Raw genomic sequence first — 19248 nt, 5'->3', positions numbered from 1 at the left:
CTGCCAGTCGGAGCTAACCAATCCCAAAAGATGATTTCTGCCACTGCGTTCCTGAGGATAATTGGAGTCCTGGCACTTTGAATTTGTTGGCTGCTAATATGGATACATCAGAGCTAACCTCTTCCTAGGCACTGATATCGCTGCAGGGCAGGGTAATGTAATGGGTATTAGAGGCCTGAATAGCAATGCGGTGCCCGGGGAGGAGAGCCCAGCTAGTCCCTGTTCTGACCCTCTCCACCTATGCATCTCCCAACTTTCACCGGGCGTCCTACAGCCTAAGACGCTGCACTGATCTATAGGGCTATGTACACAGGTAAGACTGTAGGGCAGGTGTGTGATTGCTGTGTGTGTGTGTATATGCAATATCCCTGACATACTAGTCATAGGACACATGCAGATGTCGCAGTTGTTCTGCAGAAGGCTATAACGATATGCAAAACATAATGACTCCATCTGAATGTTGAGCAACCACAATTCTTGAGAGCAGACAGGAGGGAGGGGAGCAAAAAGGGGAATACGGCAGCGTCAGACAGATGATACTTTAATTATCAACCAATTATACCACGGGGCCCTGTGATTATTGTACGAATGTAGGTTTGAGCCATGTAAAGGAAAATCTCACTTAATGTTAATGCGTGAAAGAGAAGTCACCCACAAATGACCTTGTGCCCGTGTAGATACACATGACGTGACATGTACATGGTATTTGGGGAAACTGGCCAGCAGATAGGATTATGTAGCACACCAATAAGCCTCGCTGTTCGGTTAGAGAAGCTCAATTAACGGGGCAAATAATGCATGTCTATTGCTAAATACCTGGTCCCATCCTGACAAGGACAGACATTGCAAAACAAGAAAAAGACATATCTATGTATTAATAGTCTGTAGCAGAAACTGTATATAGCGGACTCCATAATATGAAACTATAAAACCAGCAGAAATATGTATTAGCAAATATGAAAGGTCTATAGGATTACTTTGATAGCAGTCCACCCACTGTGGGTACTGATTTACTAAAAACAATTTAAGTATATATTATGTACAGTAAAACGCTGATTATCTGAACCAATTGGGACTGAGCGTAGTTCAGATAATAGGTTTGTTTGGTTAATTGGACATGTATTAAAGTATGTATCTTTATAATTTTATGATACGATTTCGTTTTTATGGGCTTCGGCTACTGTAAATCGCGTTGGGGTAACTGGCGTTTGGATATTCGGGATCTACTGTATCTATTTACTGTAGAAGCACTTACATTCTCTTGTTATAATAACTAAGTATACAATTAGCTACATTTTTGATTTCTGTCCCTCCATCCTCACCCCCCAGCGAACCCTACCCCACCCAACCCCCACCCCTTCCATTTGTTTAGAGGCCGTTTAGTTTTAATCTACCAATATGGTTTATTCACCTGCCTCCCTGCTTGCATTAGAAAGATGGTCTCTGGAGTAAATATAGAACTTTAATCAGCACAGTTCCTTATGGATTTCACCCCCTTGACAAACGGATGCTCTTTCAAAGGAATACACAAATATATTTTTCAACAGACTTGAAAAGTATGCACAAGTATCCCTGACAGTGCATGCTGGGAGTTATAGTTCAAAAATAGCCAAGCCTTGATCTGAAAGGTGTATAAGTCAGTCAGTCAGATCTTAATGCAGACTGGAGCATGTTTTTGTATAATGAAGCACTACATGATATAGTATTTTAAAAACTTTGGATGTGGAGTGAGTCGTGACCAAGTCATAGGGGGCGTGGTCATGCATAAAAACACAATTTTTTGTAATGAAATACCCAAAGGGCAAGGCTAAATTGTCCATAGGTTCTTGAATCCAAAAAATGTTTGTTAGAGCTATTTTACTTACGCAAAACAGACATACATGGTGATGTCATAAAATAAGCAGACATTTCAGGGCTGAAAAAATTCCCTTCAAGTGCAGAAAGATGTACGATACCTCCCCATTCCCCAAAAATTGAGAGAAGACTACTGATAGCTGGACAGTCCCCAGAAACCGGGACGGTTGGGAGGTCCACCTTGGAGTTGTGAAGGGAGTTGCATTTTAGATTTACATGGTGAAGTGCACCAACACAACAGTCAGCCGACTGTTGTGTGCACAATAATCCTGAGAGACATGACCACAATGGCTTGCAGCAGGTCATACATGACTGGTTAGACACTGGTTGATAATGTCATCAAATCAGGTAATACATGCTAAATTCTGTATAATTGCAGCCAGGGGCATCAAGAGTGGCCTGGGCCTGTGGAGGAGATGCTGTCACGTCACCCCCCCTTCAGCAAGTGGCACAGCAGAGGGTTGCAGTATTACCAACAAGGCATGGCTATACCTCATCCCCTAGTACCAGGGCTCAAATGATCTCCTGGCGGGCCTGATTGCAGCATGCTAGTGCATTGAAACCATTAGCATTAAGATGAGAGGAGATCCCCCTAGCCATTACTGCTGCAGATGAGATTCTTTAAGGCCATACATAGTCCCCAGAATAGCTGCAGTGCACCACCCTATGGGGCCTTAAAACTTTCTTTGCAGGATAAGGTTAGCGATTAAGAATGGTTGATTTGTTTCTGAATAACAAATATTTACGTAAAAGTTCCCAAGCCTTGACTTGACTGAATTTGAGATATGGGATTACAAATGCTATGCAGCTCTGCATGCTAGTTCTGGTTATCAGCCACGTCAGAGTGCCGGTAAGTGCAACAGTTTGCATCTCCTACCTGAATCATCATCTGATCGTTTTGGGGATTCGAGTAGTCAAGCAGAAACAAACAAACCACCACCTCTAGGTCTTCAGTCATTCACAGGAACACGTCACCTCCAAGTGCCAGTCTAGCTAAACTGCTAATTGCTCTTATATTTATTTACACCACTTATGTTATAGGGTGAACTAGCCAGCAATGGGATTGTTGTGTCTGTACACTGAAAGTCTACGGCTGCCTTAGGCAGTCTCCGTGATCCAGCGTAACATTTAAGATTCACAGACCACTGGCCGGCATTTATGACAATGCCGACATAATCTCCCAAATTCAGCACTTTGTTTAAAGCTGGTAGAAAGTGTCCAGGTCCAGAGAGCAATCATTAATTGTAAGGTGGTCATCAGAAGAGGCTGGACTTTCTAGAATAGTTCCTAGAAAAAGACTGAACATTCTGAACACCAAGAGGCTGTGAATTGTATAGAGGCCACCAGAAGGGGCAGCGGATTTATGTAATGGTCACCAGGCTGGACTCTGTTTTGTAGAACAGTCCCCAGATTGAGCTGTACATTCTATAGTGTTCACTAATATATATATATATATATATATAGTTGGGGTCAGGATGTGCCGTGCATTTTATAATGGCCACCAGAAAACGCTGTGCAATATACAGTGGTAGCCAGGCTGGACTATGTATTGTAGAATGGTCAGCAGAAAAGGCTGTGCATGGCATAGTGGTCACAAAACAGGCTGTGCATTCTATAGTGACTGCTTGAATAAGTTGTGCGCATTCTATAGTGCTTGCCACAATAGGTTGTGCGCATTCTATAGTGGCTGCCACAGTAGGTTGTACGCATTCTATAGTGACAGACACAATAGGTTGTGCGCATTCTATAGTGGCTGCCATAATAAGGTTTGCGCATTCTATAGTGGTTGCCACAATAGGTTGTTCACATTCTATAGTGGCTGTCACAATAGGTTGTGCACATTCTATAGTGGCTACCAGAATAAGGTATGTGCATTCTATAGTGGTTGCCACAATAGGTTGTGCGCATTCTCTAGTGGCTGCCATAATAAGGTGTGTGCATTCTATAGTGGCTGTCACAATAGGTTGTGCACATTCTATAGTGGCTACCAGAATAAGGTATGCGCGTTCTATAGTGGTTGCCACAATAGGTTGTGCGCATTCTATAGTGGCAGACAATATAGGTTGTGCGGATTCTATAGTGGCTGCCATAATAAGGTGTGCACATTCTATAGTGACTGCCATAATAGGTTGTGCGCATTCTATAGTGGCTGCCAGAATAAGGTATGTGCATTCTATAGTGGGTATAGGTAGTGCGCATTCTATAGTGGTCACCAGAACTGTACTGTAGACCACACATCACTAAAATGGTCAGAATCTTGTATAATGGTCATGAGATTGGGCATTGCATTGTACAGTGGCTACAACATAGTTCAGTAGTACTATTTTGTATACTAGCCACCAGAACGAAGACACTCTGCATGGTGTACTAATTACTAGAGATGTGCAGGTTCGGTTTTATTCAGTTCTTATCACCAAATTAACGCAAATTCGGATTTAACTTATTGGCTATCCAAACACGCGAGAGCCGGATAGCCAATATGATGCCGTTTATGAGAACTAAACATATCCGAGTAAAAACGAACCGCACATCTCTACTAATTACTAGAATGGTTTCTGCTCTGCAATGTGTACTGGTAGCCAGATAACAAGGCTCTGAATAATATTTGGATAAATGGTTATTAAATGAGGCTGTACTGCACCTAACTATAGCTTTAAAATACCATTTCTGCATACATTTGGATAAGTAAAACTAATCCCGAGTCTTTTCCTCTCTTTTACTTTTTATCTATATGCTCTGTGGTGATGTATATTGACGTTTCTTCGTTCTACTCTGGTCACTTATGGTGCGTACACACGTAGCGATATGTCAGCGATACGATATGCACCCTCCCTGGTATGCTGGATGATCAATATCGATCACCCAGCATACCACCAATTTACAGATGACTATAGCAACCCGCGATAGTCGATCGCGGGTCCCTATAGTAACTTGCTCGATATCGAGAAAGTTGACCGGCATGCACAGCCGGTGGACGATATCGCTATCGTCCATAAGTGGCCACGCATTGCTGGTCGCTGGTAAGTTGGTAGGGACCTTTTAAATCAGCGAGTTCAACGATAACTATATCGTTATTGTGAAAATCGCTACGTGTGTACGCACCTTTAGAAGACAACTAAGCTCCTTATGTGTAGTGCAATGATGTCCTGCCTTCCCTAAGCTCTGTAACATTGGGTTATGGATTAAGGGCCACTACACTCAACTTGTTCTAAAATTACACAGAATCTTGTAAAAATCACAAATGTATCTGTAATACATTATGGGGCCGATTATGAACAATCTGTATCGCAGTGGATTAGTTTCACTCAACCCACAGGGACAGCTGTAGCGATAACCGCTGACCCTGCAAGTTACATTCCCGGCATTTTGGAGGAGTTTTACACATTGGTGAAAACTCCACCGGGGAATGTGACACTGCACATGTCAGATGCCAGAAGCAGCAGGAGAGGGATCGTAAGTCTCCATTGGCTTAAGACTGTTTACACCATCTGAAGAAGTTGTAAACTCATACTTGCCTTGCCTACTCTCCCTGATTGTCAGGGAGACTCCCTGAATTAGCAGCAATCTCCCTGACTCCCTGAAGAGTCTAGCAATCTCCCTCATTGCTCCTTACCACAATTATGAAGCTGTTCTATATATAAAAAATAGAGATATATACATTCAAATGGGATGATTAGTATCATTTCCCTGCATTGGTTATAAGGCACAATGATCCCTATGGCTACATGCATTTTCTGATAAGCATCAGTGTGTTTTCGTCAACAAAAAGATCTTACTAACTGCTTTGGGGCTCATTTACATTTGGATGTAAGGCAATGTTATGACACACCTCTCAGATGTAGCAGTACACACCACTTTACCACCGTGCTCATAGGTGTTGGTTTCACAATCTCCATGAAAAGCTTTTTCAAAAGTAGGCAAATATGTGTAAACTAACAGGACCAAACTCTCAAATGCTTAGCTTTTCGAAGTTTGGTAGAGTACATAGGGGTCAGATTGTAGTCCACATTGATAATAATGGGGACTATCTCCTGTGTTAAGCTATTAGTAAATAGCAACAATTTATGAAATGATGCAGAAACTTCAGTTTCTACCCAATTTTATAAAAAAAAAAAAACCACAATAAATAGGCCCCTATAAATTGTGACATAACTTGATATAGGGTGAATCTACCAGTGAATGAATATTTTCAGGTTTAATACAGTAATCATAATTTTAGTGCATACAAACTTAGATTAGATTTATGGACTGTTTTATTCATGTAAGTCATATTATTCATTTACTGTACTTGTCTGTTCATTTGCTGGCATCGTGCAATCACTTGTCATTTCTACACTTCTCCTGTATTCTGGTGGTAATATTCTAGCAGTTCCTTCAATCTTTAAACCCAACATGTATTTTAAAAGTATACATAGTAATAATGATGGCACATGTCTCATACTAGGTTTTATGTTGTATCTTCTACTTATACCATCCCCTTTTATATGAGAATTCACTTAACCGTCCATTCCCCGACAATTCAGCCTATGTGACACTATTTTAATTTCCTATGAGCTGAGGTCAGGCTATTATTCTCTGTTATCAGCAAAGACGGTGGGTTGGATTCCGATCTGTACCCAGCAGCAACTATTGGCGGTCGCTCGTCTGCGACTTTATGCAAATGCCAATAAAAACTCCTTCCCTTGCATACCTCCGTACGGGCAAATGTGCAAGGACTGAGTCACCCACTTCTAGCGTTTGTATGCGGTGTAATAGCGATCGGTAATACCATAGAAACTTATGGCAGGTCCGGTTACTCTGTCTGACCACGGCCCCCTATGGCTGCGGCTGTCTGGAAAGGCAGCCACGCATTGCCACGCCTCTGACACTCCCATAACGCGCCCACTGAACGGACCATTATGCGTGCATTTTTAGCCACCTGCCGGTCACTTCCCGGGAGCACCTATCGCTGTTCCACAAGTTTTGATACCAACCGCCTGGATTGTAATAGTGCCTTTGTGGGTACGCTGTGTAACGCATGCGCCGTACGAGCCTTTAGAAATTTTTGTGCATGTGCAGTTGCAAAAACGCTCTCAACTACGTTATAATCAGTATCAGGCCCAGTGTGCTGACTGGGTCCTTCCAAATACTACTGTATAGCAACACAAGCTACTACAACGCAGTTCTCTTCCGTTCCGGCAGTCCCCTGAGTCATTCCTACATATATTTCAGAATGTTAGGAATAGCTCTATTATTCAAAGTAGTTTGTTATTTAGGTATAGTGGTCTTTTAATCTGCATTATTAATTTTCTTATCTTCACTCATCTGACCACACTACACACAGCCTACCAGGGCCGCAGAGATCTGGCCCGGGCCCAGGGGAAGGGGGCGTGGCCTAATCGTATGGGGTTGATCACGCCCCCTTAGGAAGAAAAATCCTCTTTGCAGTGCCGTGAAGCTGCGCTGTGCGCTGAGGAGGGGGCGCTGTGAGCCCCTCAGCCCGGTGCAAAGCCAGAGGGGTGGCGTGATTAGTGTGATCGCTCCCCCCTACAGACTGAGGAGACTGCTCAGCAGCAGCGTGCAGTCTCTAACTGCAGCCCAGCACACAGCAGAGTGTGCTGGGCTGCTGATGGACGTGGGCCCCCGCCAGGCCCCTCTAGCAAGCCCAGGCATTAGTAACCGCTCCCCCCCCCCCCCTCTCGGCGCCCATGCAGCCTACTAATGACCCATGTGACTATTATTAGTGGACAGAAGACAGTCATTTGAAAGTAGGCTAATAATTATTATTAGAGCGAAATATTCCAGGAATCAGGGGTCTATTTACTAAGCAGTGTTAGAAGACAGAGTGAAAAGTGATAAGTCTATGGTAAGGTGCCAGCCAATCAGCTCCCAACTGTCATTTTTCAAACACAGCCTGTGAGATGGCAGTTGGGAGCTGATTGGCTGGCACCTTATCACTTTCACTCTGTCTCCTAACACTGCTTAGTACATAGACCCCTCAGCCTTGTCTGAGAGATGCAAATGTATCGCTAGGTAAAGTGTAGCAAGTGTTCTGTAAAACCTGATCACTGGGGGCGCTGTGCTATTAGAGCATGTCATTTTACAATCTTGACCCATGGATAAAAAGAAATGGCAACGTATTTTTTTTAATACATACTCCTAGAATGAATAGGAAGAAATGAAAACCTCTACCATTTTATATTTATATAATATATATATATATATATATATATATATATATATATATATACACACATACACACACATATATATATACATATATGCACACACACATGCCTTATGGCACTAGGCCTGCCAGACACTTATTATTGTGGGGGAGGCCCAGGTTACTATATTTTCAAACCCACTTTACACATAAAGGACAGGAACCTTCAGCTCACAGGTGGATAGGTTAGAAATAGCTTTCATATAATGTGCTTAAGCAGAAAGTATAATAACAAAACAAGTAGGGGACGCTGGCCTCTTAGAAAACAATATTTAGAATAGGTTTCTCCTTAGCAGGACTAAACTTGCATTCTTCCCAAAGAAAGACAGGAACAAAATGGTTTACAGAACAAATAATACTCCAGCATGCTCACTATATGCACTGACAGAGGTATTTCTATGTCCCCTCCAGTGCTCACTATATGCAATGACAGAGGTATTTCTATGTCCCCTCCAGTGCTCACTATATGCAATGACAGAGGTATTTCTATGTCCCCTCCAGTGCTCACTATATGCACTGACAGAGGTATTTCTATGTCCCCTCCAGTGCTCACTATATGCAATGATAGATGTATTTCTATTTCCCCTCCAGTGCTCACTATATGCACTGACAGAGGTATTTCTATGTCCCCTCCAGTGCTCACTATATGCACTGACAGAGGTATTTCTATGTCCCCTCCAGTGCTCACTATATGCAATGATAGATGTATTTCTATTTCCCCTCCAGTGCTCACTATATGCACTGACAGAGGTATTTCTATGTCCCCTCCAGTGCTCACTATATGCACTGACAGAGGTATTTCTATGTCCCCTCCAGTGCTCACTATATGCACTGACAGAGGTATTTCTATGTCCCCTCCAGTGCTCACTATATGCACTGACAGAGGTATTTCTATGTCCCCTCCAGTGCTCACTATATGCAATGATAGATGTATTTCTATTTCCCCTCCAGTGCTCACTATATGCACTGACAGAGGTATTTCTATGTCCCCTCCAGTGCTCACTATATGCACTGACAGAGGTATTTCTATGTCCCCTCCAGTGCTCACTATATGCACTGACAGAGGTATTTCTATGTCCCCTCCAGTGCTCACTATATGCAATGACAGAGGTATTTCTATGTCCCCTCCAGTGCTCACTATATGCAATGATAGATGTATTTCTATTTCCCCTCCAGTGCTCACTATATGCACTGACAGAGGTATTTCTATGTCCCCTCCAGTGCTCACTATATGCAATGATAGATGTATTTCTATTTCCCCTCCAGTGCTCACTATATGCACTGACAGAGGTATTTCTATGTCCCCTCCAGTGCTCACTATATGCACTGACAGAGGTATTTCTATGTCCCCTCCAGTGCTCACTATATGCAATGATAGATGTATTTCTATTTCCCCTCCAGTGCTCACTATATGCACTGACAGATGTATTTCTATGTCCCCTCCAGTGCTCACTATATGCACTGACAGAGGTATTTCTATGTCCCCTCCAGTGCTCACTATATGCAATGACAGAGGTATTTCTATGTCCCCTCCAGTGCTCACTATATGCAATGATAGATGTATTTCTATTTCCCCTCCAGTGCTCACTATATGCACTGACAGAGGTATTTCTATGTCCCCTCCAGTGCTCACTATATGCAATGATAGATGTATTTCTATTTCCCCTCCAGTGCTCACTATATGCACTGACAGAGGTATTTCTATGTCCCCTCCAGTGCTCACTATATGCACTGACAGAGGTATTTCTATGTCCCCTCCAGTGCTCACTATATGCAATGACAGAGGTATTTCTATGTCCCCTCCAGTGCTCACTATATGCAATGACAGAGGTATTTCTATGTCCCCTCCAGTGCTCACTATATGCAATGACAGAGGTATTTCTATGTCCCCTCCAGTGCTCACTATATGCAATGACAGAGGTATTTCTATGTCCCCTCCAGTGCTCACTATATGCAATGATAGATGTATTTCTATGTCCCCTCCAGTGCTCACTATATGCACTGATAGAGGTATTTCTATGTCCCCTCCAGTGCTCACTATATGCAATGATAGATGTATTTCTATTTCCCCTCCAGTGCTCACTATATGCAATGATAGAGGTATTTCTATGTCCCCTCCAGTGCTCACTATATGCACTGACAGAGGTATTTCTATGTCCCCTCCAGTGCTCACTATATGCAATGACAGAGGTATGATCACACCATATATGCCTAACAGGCTCATGTCTTGTCCACTCCACCTGATCAGCTCTTCAGGAGCATTGCACACAGGAATGTGCTGGGGAATAGTATGTGTCATGTCCTTCTGCAGCACGCATATTGTGGCCAATCCTGATACATCATTTTACAAATTCTAAACTCGGGCTGCATAGCTTTTTTAGATCCAAGGGCTATCCTAGGACACTGGTTTTACAGATCCCCCTTCAAAGGAGTACAAACTTGCATAAATATGTAATACATATGCAAATTCCACACTTCTATAGTAACACGTTTCCTACTATTCCCTGTAATGGTATAGTAATGCATACTTCTCACCTTTCACCTATGTATTAACAAATTTATCCTCCCCCTGTAGTAACGCATTTCCACCCTCCCCCTGTAGTAACCCATTTCCACCCTCCTGATGTAGTAACGCATTTCCACCCTCCCCCTGTAGTAACCCATTTCCACCCTCCTGATGTAGTAACCCATTTCCACCCTCCCCCTGTAGTAACCCATTTCCACCCTCCCCCTGTAGTAACGCATTTCCACCCTCCTGATGTAGTAACCCATTTCCACCCTCCCCCTGTAGTAACCCATTTCCACCCTCCCCCTGTAGTAACGCATTTCCACCCTCCTGATGTAGTAACCCATTTCCACCCTCCCCCTGTAGTAACCCATTTCCACCCTCCCCCTGTAGTAACGCATTTCCACCCTCCCCCTGTAGTAACGCATTTCCACCCTCCCCCTGTAGTAACGCATTTCCACCCTCCCCCTGTAGTAACGCATTTCCACCCTCCCCCTGTAGTAACGCATTTCCACCCTCCCCCTGTAGTAACGCATTTCCACCCTTCCCCTGTAGTAAAGCAGTACCACCTTCCCCCTGTAGTAAAGCAGTACCAACCTCCCCCTGTAGTTAAGCAGTACCACCCTCCCCCTGTAGTAAACCAGTACCACCCTCCCCCTGTAGTAACGCATTTCCACTGTCCTCCTGTAGAAATGCATTTCCACTCCCCCTGTACTGTGGGGACACTAGGCAGAAATACTGAAGAAGTACTTCTGTCTTGGACTACCTGCTGCAGGATGTGCATCACTGTTCTATAGGTCACCCAACAGAGTTCATAGTATCACCTACATTGCACAGGGCCTTGTTCATTCTAAATTTAGCAATGATTAGGGTCCTGCATAACCCAGTCACCTGGCCTGAAATTCTTTTTGTTAAAAGGTCTTTTGGTCACCAGACAGAGTTCCAGATTTGCTCGTCGGGAGGCGTGCCACCTAGCAGCTGGCGGGTCCCGGCAGCAAGCCTTTCCACATAGCATGACGGCAGGGAGAGAAGCGAAAATTAATTTTCCCTTCCGCTGCACATAAAGTGGGCCGCTCACCATCCTAAGTACGCAGGGTCTGCAGTTATATTCCTGTGATTGTCATTCTACAGCTGTCCCCCATAATAATGCACACAAATTGGCAGGAGGACTACTAAGGCAGTCATTTCTCCTTCAGGCAATTCTTCTTCAGCAGAGGAACTCGGTATAGAATTAAAAAGAAGAAAAAACTTGTCAAAAACCAGTTCTACCTACTTCTACACCTCTACCTGAAGTGCAAGTTCAAGAGCACATATTGTCTTTGTCCTGCTCAATGGGTTCACAGAGATAAAAACACACAAGGGGGTATTAATTACTAAAGTGCGGGTTTTTAGAAGTGAAGATGTTGCCCATAGCAACCAATCAGATACTAAACATTTATCTAGCACATTTTAAAAGATAATAGCTAGAACCTGATTAGTTGCTATGGGCAACATCTCCACTGCTAAAAAGACATTTTAGTAAATATATCCCAAGGTGTCCAATACAGCTTTAACAAACCCTTGTCCCAGGGTCGCTGGTTCAAGCGAATTTACCACTTTCCTGTCATTGCCCATAGCTGTCTGCCTATTCTTGCCACTAGCTGGTGTACTTATTCTGTCCAAAGCTGGTGGCATGGAGGGAACCAAAGTCAGCATATGGCGGTTACTGCACCATGTGTCCTAAGAAGAAACGCTCATCAGGCACTTCCACTGTGGTTGGGGTGATAAGAACCACTGCCCCATCCAAGTGAGGAGAACATAGGGGGATGCAACTAGCAGGGGTGTCCTGGTTGGATAAGACACCATCAGCAAAATGATATGGTACACACAGTACACTGAGGTGCATGAGTGCATCAGCTAGCACAGCTGGCCTTCTCCACCACACTCCGAGAGGACAAGCTGGTGCTACGCAGTCACACAGGGTTACCAGGTGCCTCATCAATCTTCACACCAGATACTGACCCATCCTTATTATCGATGGAAAAAGTCCAATATAAATCTACAGACATGGCTGGACAATTATTGTTTGTGTTTGACAAAGCGGAGAGTGAAGGCACTCGAGAGTCTTGGGTAGCCCCTAAATTTACAGTCTTCAAAACTAATGGCAGTTCTGTCCTTGCAGACCACAACCTTAAATCTCCGTTCAGGCCACAGTTCTTTGAGGAGGTAAAGGCCCTGAATAAAGATGGCAAAGTCTTTTTCCAACCTCAAGAATGTTGAAGATTCAAACAGAGCAACCTGAAAACAGTGGCTCAAAGTTCTAAAGTCAGGGGTCCAACCCGAGAAACACCAAATCTGTGGACGCTGCAGGAAGGACAGTGTCAACCACCTGAACAGTAAATTTATCTCCTTCTTCCCTTAAATCAGAAAACCTATCTGTAGGGCAGCGGATTACCACTGACTGCATCCAGGTCTCATCACTCTGGCTGCTACGGCTTCTGTGGAACATGGTTAAATAACTGCAGACCTCTGCTAGACGAGATTGTGACGTTCACTCTGGACCAAGAAATAGTTTAACTTGTTGATCCGTATTCCAATAGGTTGGACCAGTCACCTGTCCCATGTCTGAAAGTAGGTTGGTCGGTTCTCAAGTACTTAGTACCAGGACTGTAAATCATTATTCAAAATGTGATGTAATCCGCATTCCGGCGTGCGGCATGCTGACGGTCTAAATACCGGCGTCGGGATCCTGGCTCCAGAATCTTGACTGCCGGCATCCCAAAAGTAAGTATTGGGGGTTAGGTTTAGGGTTAGACACTAAGGGGGGAGGGTTAGGTTTAGGGTACGGGGAAGGGGAGGTTAGGCACTAAGGGGGGAGGGTTAGGTTTAAGGTATGGGGAAGGGAAGATTAGGCACTAAGGGGGGAGGGTTAGGATTAGGCACTTGGGGGGAGGTTAGGTTTAGGCACCGGGGAGGGGTTAGGGTAAGGGTTATGGTTAGTAGTAGTATACTTACCTACAGGTGTTGGGATCCTGACTGTCGGGATGCAGCTGTTGGTATTCTGACCGACGGCATCAAGAACGCCGGGAACCCTTACCCATTCAAAACAAATAAGATTTTGAGTGGAAGGTTTGCCATAACTACATTATTTACGAACCATGGGGTATAATTGCATAAGGAAGGATGTAAGAAGTTTCTCAATCTATATCCATTCATCCAAATCACAGACGACTCCTGAGGTTTTGCTGGAACTATCACCTATTTCCAAAGATTTACTGTATAATGGTGCTTGCCTGCCCACTGCCCCTCACGTCAGTCATGTACGCTGTTATGTCACACCTACGTCAGCAGAGTGTTCATTGCTATAATACAGTGTCTCCCAACTCCAGTCCTCAGGGAACCCTAACAGTGCATGTTTTCCAGATCGCCTAGCTGTTGCGCAGTTGTATATATTACTGGCTGACACAGCTAAAAGATCCACAGGTGGTGCTAATTATTTTACTTGTGATACTGAGAAGATCTGTAAAACATGCACTCTCTACCCATAAATCTGTCAGCGCGGGATGTAGATGAAATCCCGGCTGTTGGGATGCCAGCGCTGGAATCCCGACACCAGTTAGAATCCCAGCGCCAGCATCCCGACTGTAAGTAGTGGGGTTAGCGGAAGGGTTAGGGGCTGGAGTTGTGCACTAGGGGGGAGGGTTAGGTTTAGGCTGCTGGGGGGTGTTTGTTTATATATATATATATATAAATATACCTAAGGTAGAATGGGCGGTCTAATATTAACATCAAAGTTCTCTTTTGGAAATTAATCAGACTCTGATGGTTATCCGATGGATGTAAGCTGATTACCTATGTTTGAATTACATTTGTATGTGCAATAAATATATTTTTTATTCTTATTAATAATATTGGCCTCTGGGCCTCTTTTTATGTCTGGGTGAACTTTTTGGTGTGAGGGTGTATTCTATTACTACCCAAAGGAAGGATTAGCCTCTTGGAGAATCGTCCCACGGATGTCCTTCTTCCTGGGTTGATATCACAGAAAAATTACCTTTAAAGAAGGAACCATAACATCCATCGGATAACCATCAGAGTCTGATTAATTTCCAAAAGAGAACTTTGATGTTAAAAAGGCTTGGTTCCATCATTTATTGCCCAGTGGGGTATATTTGTTATTGTCCTGTTCAATTTTACCTCAAAATAATATTAGAGCGCCCTTTGTTTGTATACAATTCTTTGGACATCTTACTAACAGGTTGTCCCTTGGGAGGTGCTGCTGTTTGACAATTGTCTGTTAATTCTGGTCGAAGGTAAATCTCTAGCGCAATATAAGAGCATTTGTATATATAAGGTATACGTACAGGAAGCCGGTAAATAATACCGAATGTATGTATATATATATATATATATATATATATATATATATATATATATATATATATATATATATATAATCCTTCTGTGCCGGCAGGCAATTTGAGGGCTGCAGCAATATTTATGCTAATGAAATCTATCTACAGTATATCAGAACCTTTGATCTATGGCAGGTAGAAAATAACTACAAGCACCCAAGGCAGCAGTGTAATAAGCCTGTGTATATATAATTACATCCTAGGGAAGAGCATGTAGCCCACTACATCCCTACACTGTAATCCATCCACTCACTACTTCTGCTCACTGATCGGCTCCTGTATATTGGGTTGTCTTTAGGTCTATGGATTTCATGCTGCGTATTGTACTTTACATGACAGTATTTTATGGACATTTCACAGCCCATTTCTGGGATTTCTCCAGGTGTGTAAATTAGGTAAAGGGGAAAGGCTTGTGGTATGTTTCTGTTTTCCACTGTCTAATGCCCGCAACATACAAAGGTATTTCTTCTGTACGATACTTACACTAAATAGTTACTTTGTATTAACCCCAGACATCCCATGTCCTTTTCTGCTGCTTCACACGACATTCCTCCACAGCTGGCATCTCCGGACACAACCTGGGTCCCTACATGCCCGTGCCTGCTGGCTATGCTCACTTTAACGCAGTCCCATCCAGCGAACTTGCTCATTGTTTAGAGCGGACATTATATATATATATATATATATATACACACACATACATACATATACACACATACATATACACATACATACATTCACACACACACATATATATATATACATATATATATATATACACATACATACATACACACACACACACAGTATATATATGTACACCTCTGAACAATATAAGTATAACAACGAGGGATGGTCATCATACGATTACTTTTTACTTCAGTTATAAGAAATGGCACACCACCTACTATACAGTGTTACAGATATTACAAGTCATCTTTTTAGTATAAAAATAAAAACCACCTGCCTATGGCCTTGTGTGGTCATGGAACGCATTGCTTTCAATATCATTGTATTTTACAAAAAGGGGATATATTATCGCATATAAAAGCTTTATATAAGGATATTTCCTGCAGCCATTCACATATAACGTGAATAAAGTTAATGGGAATTTATGTGATACAGAAGGTGTCCCCATCATTATCAGACCTCCTTCCAGCAGATCAGTTGTTAGCACAAGGGAATATACTATATAACATTTACTGGTGACAAGGACATGTGGAGTAGTAACTGCCTTTCACTGACCACACAAGTATATTACATACTCCTATGCACACGGACACACACAGACACCCCTATGTAACTGAACCTTAACCACAGATGCCCTGGCCTCAGACACCTTTATGATCCCCCTGGCGCACCACTAAACTGTAATTAGTTATTGTCACACAATAGTGAAGCTGTTGTGCTAGTGTCTGTGTGTACACTGGATGGCAAAGCAGTGACAGTACAGTTAGTGGGTACACTAAGCCTGCACATTAGCACCCTCTGGAGTTCAATTTCAGAAATGCAACATCACCAAACAAAACAACTGCACCATAGTGTCCTCTACTGTACAGAGGATCAGCATTCACATTCTCTCTGTGCCTCTTATGTCTATGGTACGCAGGATATTACCATTTATATTTTCTCTCCTCCTCAAATGTCTTCAATAACAATGCTCATTGCTAGCGGTTCAGTGTGTCAGTCTACCCTGGCAGAATAGAGCCCCCTCACATGTGTGTCTACAGTATGTGTCTGACAGGCAGCCCACAGTGTGTCTGCTCTCTTTACCAATCACTCTATCAGTGAGTGCCTCTGTCTAAACCTGAATCCCACATGTATTATACACTATGTATGCGTCTCACATGTATGACTATTTATGTATCGTGTATGTGTGTATGCATCTCATTCCCACCATGGCCCTACCTGTGTGGAGTTTGTATATTCTCCCTGTGCTTGCGTGGGTTTCCTCCGGGTACTCCAAAAATATACTGGTAGGTTAATTGTCTCCCCACAAAATGTACCCTAGTGTGTATGTGTGTGAGCATGTGGTAGGGAATATAGAGTGTAAGCTCCACTGGGGCAGGGACTGATGTGAATGGTAAGATATTCTCTGTAAAGCGCTGCGGAATATGTGTGCGCTATATAAATAACTGGTAATAAATAAATGTATATACTGTATTTATCACACAAGCCATCTCATATACATGTATGTTAGTCATGTATTAACAAATATGCATCTCATGTATACATGTCATATGTATGTATCTCAAAGGTATGCATCTCATACACACAGTATATCATGTATGTCTATTATAGGTATGTATTTACTATGTAATAACAATGGTATCTCACTAGTATGCAGCCATCTTATATATACTTTGGTATCTATACACCTGATATAAGATACATATATATGTAAATACATATGTATTTAAACACACCCACACACATTCTGTCTCTCATATGTATTTAGGTATGTATACCATATGTATTCCCGGACATATCCACCGTCATACGTATTGTATGTTTCTCATATGTATGTTTGTATGTCAATATATGATATATACGCATGATGTACCTCATATATTTACATATCTACCTCATGTAAGTAAGTGAATTGTATTTTGTATGTCAGATGTATGTACGGATGTACCCGTATATGTATATATTACCTATGTGCGGTGTCTCTGGGCCTGATACAGAGAAGTACACTAATGTATTCGCAGATGTTATCCAGTACACAGCGAATATATGCGAACGCTGCAGCCGGCTGGCAATTTATCCAAGCAAGTGCGTATAAACACGCAGCCGCCATCGCAGACCATTCGGTAATCAGCTGAGTAGCCGTATGATCACACAGAATAACCGCCTGAACGGAGACATCAGAACCACTCTATCTGCATACGGCATCGCAGGCGCACACTACGACGCACCCGGAAAACGGCCGATGCACGCTTGCAGTTTCTGCTGCGCCTCCTCGTTACCTCCCCCAAATGGTCCCCGACTGTCAATCACTTTGCGAAGTAATCCTCCCTGCCAGCGGCAAAGCCAAAGGTACCTTGGCGCGTGCGCAATGCAACCGATACACACGAGCAGTCATCTGATAATCGCTCAACTGCTTAAATTTTGGAATAGCGTAGATCTCTGAATGAGGCCCTATGTATACAATGTATATGTACTGTAAGCTTGTCCATAATGTTATGCACCTAGATAAAATATATAAGTAGCTCATATAAATACAATACAAATGTAGCTCATATGTACGGAATGCATATTAGGCTTGTATGTACAGTACGGAATGCATATTAGGCTTGTATGTACAGTACGGAATATTATGTAGCTTGTATGTACAGTACGGAATGCATATTAGGCTTGTATGTACAGTACGGAATGCATATTAGGCTTGTATGTACAGTACGGAATGATTATGTAGCGTGTATGTACAGTACGGAATGATTATGTAGCTTGTATGTACAGTACGGAATGCATATTAGGCTTGTATGTACAGTACGGAATGATTATGTAGCTTGTATGTACAGTACGGAATGCATATTAGGCTTGTATGTACAGTACGGAATGATTATGTAGCTTGTATGTACAGTACGGAATGCATATTAGGCTTGTATGTACAGTACGGAATATTATGTAGCTTGTATGTACAGTACGGAATGATTATGTAGCTTGTATGTACAGTACGGAATGCATATTAGGCTTGTATGTACAGTACGGAATGATTATGTAGCTTGTATGTACAGTACGGAATATTATGTAGCTTGTATGTACAGTACGGAATGCATATTAGGCTTGTATGTACAGTACGGAATGATTATGTAGCTTGTATGTACAGTACGGAATGCATATTAGGCTTGTATGTACAGTACGGAATGATTATGTAGCTTGTATGTACAGTACGGAATGCATATTAGGCTTGTATGTACAGTACGGAATATTATGTAGCTTGTATGTACAGTACGGAATGATTATGTAGCTTGTATGTACAGTACGGAATGCATATTAGGCTTGTATGTACAGTACGGAATGATTATGTAGCTTGTATGTACAGTACGGAATATTATGTAGCTTGTATGTACAGTACGGAATGCATATTAGGCTTGTATGTACAGTACGGAATGATTATGTAGCTTGTATGTACAGTATGGAATGCATATTAGGCTTGTATGTACAGTACGGAATGATTATGTAGCTTGTATGTACAGTATGGAATGCATATTAGGCTTGTATGTACAGTACGGAATGCTTATGTAGCTTGTATGTACAGTACGGAATGCATATTAGGCTTGTAT

At 42.6% G+C, this 19248-nt stretch overlaps 1 protein-coding gene across 2 annotated transcripts in view; it reads right to left on the bottom strand.

The window, feature by feature from the left end:
• The window catches only part of PMFBP1 (polyamine modulated factor 1 binding protein 1), a 139667-nt gene that overhangs the window by 72271 nt on the left and 48148 nt on the right, over nt 1–19248 (bottom strand). The gene's annotated exons all lie outside the window — the stretch shown is intronic.

This window comes from Taudactylus pleione, unplaced genomic scaffold (genome assembly GCF_031769625.1).
Source record: "Taudactylus pleione unplaced genomic scaffold, aTauple2 ptg000731l, whole genome shotgun sequence".
NCBI lineage: Eukaryota > Metazoa > Chordata > Amphibia > Anura > Myobatrachidae > Taudactylus > Taudactylus pleione.
This window is presented reverse-complemented; position numbering and strand designations above follow the sequence as displayed.